The following is a 6280-nucleotide window of genomic DNA, read 5'->3' as shown; positions in this document are numbered from 1 at the left end:
GCAAAATCTAACTTCTTGCACGTTAGGTGATAACCAGCCAGTATATTTTATTAATTAAGGTTTTCTGGTTTCAATTTCTAGTTGCACATTGTTCATCAGCAGAGAGCTGATTATACAGACTATACTGGGCCCCTGAAGAATTATTCTTACAGAGTTACCCTTTGGTGAGATGCTATTAGCGGAGATGGAAGGTCTTTATGAGAAACAACCAATGAATGTCACTAACTCTATTGTAAAGAATGTTTCTGAGTCTTATGATCACTGCATCATACAGTGTCCATTTTACCAGGCCTCTAGGGATAGAGCCATATCTGATCTTGGTGCCAAAAACAGCTTAAAAAATCCCTTGGGTACTTGGTTTTATCCTTTCAATGCTGTGAACTGACAAGGTTACTTCCCTTTGTTGAATGAATATCTGGAAAGCTCAATTTGAGGCCCAGCTGTAAACTGTATGTCATCACTGTGTGCATTTTATAAGCCTCACTTTGGAGTCCTCTTTGTTCTTGCCCTTGTTTTTTCTTCTTTCACCCTGCTTTTAGTTGGAAGAACATTCATGTATATATGAATTATATATTCATATATAATTATATATAAGTATATATTACATATACATATATATATATATATATATATATATATACTTACATCTATACAATACAGTGCTCATATTAATCTATAAAAGAAATTATGCCAAGTGTTGTCACTCTGGGTGGTCTAAGTACTGATTGGTTTAAGGTAGACTATTCTAACGTTTTGTTTCTCCCATGGAGCCTTCATCGACACATGTTGAAATGTAGCTCTTAAAAAGGCAGTTAGGGGCTTCCCTGGTGGCTCAGTGGTTGAGAATCTGCCTGCCAATGCAGGGGACATGGGTTCGAGCCCTGGTCTGGGAAGATCCCACATGCCACGGAGCAACTAGGCCCGTGAGCCACAACTACTGAGCCTGCACGTCTGGAGCCTGTGCTCCGCAACAAGAGAGGCCGCGATAGTGAGACGCCCGCGCACCGCGATGAAGAGTGGCGCCCGCTTGCCACAACTAGAGAAAGCCCTCGCATAGAAACGAAGACCCAACACAGCAAAAAAAAATATAAATAAATAAATAAAAGTCAGGAGCTCTTAAAAAAAAAAAAAAGGCAGTTAAATTATTAACTCCCATCTAGATCCCAAATAAGTGTTTTCCCCAGTACATCATTTATAATATACTGTTGCACCTCAGGAGTTGAGGTATTAACGTGCTGCTTCAGACATGCTGGGAAAACTCTGGAAAATAAAATGCTAAAAGAAAAATAGTTCAGGAAAGCAATTTGATGTTCCATTTTCCTGGTGGGATACTATCTGGGATGGAGTGATACTGTTTATGGGTAAGCAAAAATCTATTCCATATGCTGAAAGAAAGACAAAATCAGTGCCAATCTGAGACATTAGGCAGTAACACTCAGCTCATAATTTATGCAGCAGAGAGTCAAGGACACTTACTTTGCAATCATCATCATCTTTATGCATGAAGGACCACCATTTCATTTTCTGCCTTCCTTTTGCTCTCTGGTGTGTCAGTTTTTTAAAAAATTGTATATATTAAGCCTTGCCATAGGTTCAAAGGTACATCTTAACTCATTCAAATCACTTGTCTTGTCTCTGACTGAGAAGCGTGCTCATGATTCAGCATTATTACCAAAAGCCAGATGACGGGCCTCGATCGAACCACGCAGAGTCCCCTCTTTTAGGAAAAGCACACCGAGGCTTCTCTCCCCCAGGACTGTTTTGCTTCATAACTCTCTTGGTAATTCTGTCAAAATGTGCTTTTTTCAATTCTTTCTAGGCCAAATCCTGGTGAGGTGCTGTGGAGATGGGTGCAATTTCATGAGGGAAAAGCATTAATTTTTTACCTGAAAGAAAGTTGAGGAAAGGTCCCTTCTCTCATGCCTTCATTTTCCTCGAAATGTTGAATTGCATTTCTTTCTTTTTAAATTGCAGAATTAATGAAGAGAAGGGAAGAGTGGTCTGGTGGAAGAAAAGTCCACGGACAAGTTTCTCGGGAACAGAATCAGCTGTCATAAAATACAGAAATCTCCATTCTTCCCTGACAAAGCTCAGCCACGTGGCTTGGGCCTCATTCCCTTCAGGACACATTGTCTTGATAAGGGGTGACAGCCAAATGGATAAAATATAGGCTCTGGAGTCAGGCTCCTGGGTTGAAATTCCAACTCGACCACTTTTTCTTTTGTGATGCTCAACGAACTCCTGCACTTAATTTCACTAAGTCTCATTTTTCTCAACTATACAATGAAAATGATAATAAGAGTACCTACCTCATAGGACTGCTGTAGGATTAAGTGAGACAATTTTATGAAGCACTCAGTATAGTACCTGAATATTAAGCACCAAAAGATATTAACCATTATTATTTATAGGATTAAAATCATTTTAAGTTTGGTAGATTCACAAACTCTTACTTATAAAAATTCTTTTTTAATGAGAAAATATTCTTCATGCTCCCACATAATAGGATCACAGTTAGACATTTAGTATTGAGTAATTAAGAATTAGTATTTTTTATTTTTTTATTTTTATTTTTTTTTAAATGTGGATCTAATGTGTGTTCTTTACAAAGTGAGGGAATGTAAATTATTTTTAAAAATTTTTTTAAAAATTTATTTATTTATTTATTTATGGCTGTGTTGGGTCTTCGGTTCTGTGTGAGGGCTTTCTCTAGTTGCGGCAAGCGGGGACCACTCTTCATCGCGGTGCGCGGGCCTCTCACTGTCGTGGCCTCTCTTGTTGGCGGAGCACAGGCTCCAGACGCGCAGGCTCAGTAGTTGTGGCTCACGGGCCCAGTTGCTCCGCGGCATGTGGGATCTTCCCAGACCAGGGCTCGAACCCGTGTCCCCTGCATTGGCAGGCGGATTCTCAACCACTGAGCCACCAGGGAAGCCCCAAGAATTAGTATTTTTTAAATTGCAAATATTGACACATTTCTTAAAAGTAGCACATGTGTATTTGAGAACTGTTGTTTATTCAGGGTTTGGAGCACACAGGGATTTGCAGACCCCTGGTAAATTATTCTCCAGGACCCACAGAGTCTCAGTCTGTGGCTAAGGAAACCTTGTCTCCCTGTCATTGTCTGTTTTGGGGAACAGTAGTGTTCAGTGACATGTTATAAGGTACTTCAGGACAGAGGTCTCTGAGGCCAAACATGTTTGGAACATGCTGCATGAAATAAAGTTAAACTATTTTCTCTACTGCACAACTTTTTGGACCATTTATAATGCGAATAGTACAGTGACTCTCCAAGAGGGTAATAGAGGATGCTGTTTTTCCCAGACATTTTTGACAAAGGCTGTGTGTGTGCGTGTGTGTGTCTGTGTGTGTAAAAGCACCTGCAGCAACTTGGGTACTTGAGGGCTTGCAAACTCACCTTTACTAGACCTTCTTTCACTGGCAGGGTCCTCAGCTCTCATATGCTCAGTGGCTTATAAAATTTCCCTGCTGCTTTACTACTGTCACTAACCTCCACGTTACATACTTCAGAACTGCTTTTTTTCTTAAGATGCTACAGTCCTTTAAGTAGGTTCCCCAAAGTGCTGCCTCACTCTCTGAGTTTACAAGTTCTTCTATGAAGAAAGTTGGGGAAAGTTCCCATGGTGTGAACTAGAGGGGTCTGATACCTATCCTGTGTGAACATCCCTTCCCACACCACAACATAGTGACTCAGATGATCTATGCACCTTAACTCTTATCCACCCCCAGGCAAGTTTCCCTCCTATCCCAGAAACTGGGGAAATCTTTTCCCCACTTCTTTCTGGCATGCTTTAATTCCAGTGTCTTCTTACCCTATAAGAACACCAACTTCTCATACCATAAGACTCCCAGCAACCTGTTCCAGAGTTTCTTAAGTGGGCAAATAGAAACCTTTTCCCCATTTGTTGTTTGTTAAACAAATATTTGTAGGGTGCCTTTCTGAGCTGGGTATCTGTGGAGACAGAGATAAGTGTATTTTGGAGGTATTGATAGATAACATTTGGTAAAGTCCAGAATAAATTCCATGTTACTGGCTTTAGCAATTGGTGTAGAAAGTGGTGCTGTTTACTAAGATAGGGAAGACTAGATTAAGAGGGGTTGGAGGAAGGAGACTGAGTTTTCTTTGGGCACGTTAAATTTGAGACATCTAAGGACAACTTACACGGAAATATTAAAAAGGCAGTTGAATATGCAGGTCTAAGGGCTCAGAGATGTCTGGGCTGGTAATTCATCAGTGTGAAGATGTTATTTAAATAAGGGCAATAGATGACATGACCTAGGGAGAGACTAGAGGGGGAAAGGAAAGAAGAGGCCTTAGAAATAAACCCTAAGAAACTCTAACATTTGGAGGTAGAGTAGAGGAGGATAAACTAGTCAAAGAGACTAAGAAGGAGCAGTCAGTGTGAAAGAAGAAAACTAAATGATGCCCCAGCGGCCAAAAAGGAGGGAGAGGTTAAGTGAACCAAATGCTACTATGAATTTAAAATGAAAACAGAAGTATCCATTGGTGGCCTTCACAAGAATGGTTTCAGTGGAGAGCAGTGGAAAAAGAATCCAGAATGGAGTAAACTGAAGAGTGAATATTGAAAGAAGCAGAGGCATACGTATGTGTGTACATGGCTATAGCAAACTGATTTTATAAGGTGTCTCAAGGAAGTTAGAGAATTTTGGTGGAAGAGGCAGTACCAAGCATCATCCCAACCAGTCGCACCTAGGCCAGGGGGTGGCGTACGGTTCGGGTCCTGGCCAAGCATCAGCTGTGAGGTGATAGAGGCAGAGTGGAATTCTATAAATGCAGTGCCTGTTCTGTGTCAGACCCAGGAAGGACTCTGGAGGGAAGGATGGTGGCCAGTAACCCAGCCCCTGATTTCCAGGAGGTGATGGTTCAGGGGGCAGGAGCTCTGTGACTGTCAGGGTCTTGGTGCTCCAACCTGGTGTCAGGCCTGAGCCTCTGAGGTGGGAGAGCCAAGTTCAAGACATTGGACCACCAGAGACCTCCCGGCCTCACGTAATATCAATCGGTGAGAGCTCTCCCAGAGATCTCTGTCTCAACGCTAAGACCCAGCTCCACTCAACGACCAGCTAGCTCCAGTGCTGGACATCGCATGCCAAACAACTAGCAAGACAGGAACACAACCCCACCCATTAGCAGAGAGGCTGCCTAAAATCATATTAAGTTCACAGACACCCCAAAACACACCACCGGAAGCAGTCCTGTCCACCAGAAAGACAAGACCAAGCTTCATCCACCAGAACACAGGCACCAGGTCCCTCCACCAGGAAGCCTACACAACCCATTGAACTAAACTTACCCACTGGGCAGACACCAAAAACAATGGGAACTGCGAACTTGCAGCCTGCAAAAAGGAGACCCCAAACACAGTAAGTTAAGCAAACTGAGAAGACAGAGAAATATGCAGCAGATGAAGGAGCAAAGTAAAAACCCACCAGACAAACAAATGAAGAGGAAATAGGCAGTCTACCTGAAAAATAATTCAGAGTACTGATAGTAAAGATGATCCAAAATCTTGGAAATAGAATGGAGAAAATACAAGAAACATTTAACAAGGACCTAGAAGAACTAAAGAGCAAACAAACAATGATGAACAACACAAAAAAAGAAATTAAAAATTCTCTAGAAGGAATCAATAGCAGAATAACTGAGGCAGAAGAACGGATAAGTGACCTGGAAGATAAAATAGTGGAAATAACTACCACAGAGCAGAATAAAGAAAAAAGAATGAAAAGAATTGAGGACAGAAAATGGTGAAAAACTGAAACCATTTCCACTAAGATCAGGAACAAGACAATGTTGCCCACTCTCACTGCTATTATTCAACATAGTTTGGAAGTTTTAGCCACAGCAATCAGTGAAGAAAAAGAAGTAAAGGGAATTCAAATCAGAAAAGAAGAAGTAAAACTGTCACTGTTTGCAGATGACATGATACTATACACAGAGAATCCTAAAGATGCTACCAGAAAAATACTAGAGCTAATCAATGAATTTGATAAAGTAGCAGGATACAAAATTAATGCATAGAAATCTCTTGCATTCCTATACACTAATAATGAAAAATCTGAAAGAGAAATTATGGAAACACTCCCATTTACATTTGCAACAAAAAGAATAAAATACCTAGGAATAAACCTACCTAAGGAGACAAATACCTGTATGCAGAAAAATATAAGACACTGATGAAATAAATTAAAGATAATAAAAACAGATGGAGAGATATACCATGTTCTTGGATTGGAAGAATCA

The sequence above is a fragment of the Balaenoptera physalus genome (assembly GCF_965194825.1).
Source record: "Balaenoptera physalus genome assembly, chromosome: 10".
Classification (NCBI taxonomy): domain Eukaryota; kingdom Metazoa; phylum Chordata; class Mammalia; order Artiodactyla; family Balaenopteridae; genus Balaenoptera; species Balaenoptera physalus.
Note: the sequence above shows the minus strand (reverse complement) of the source record.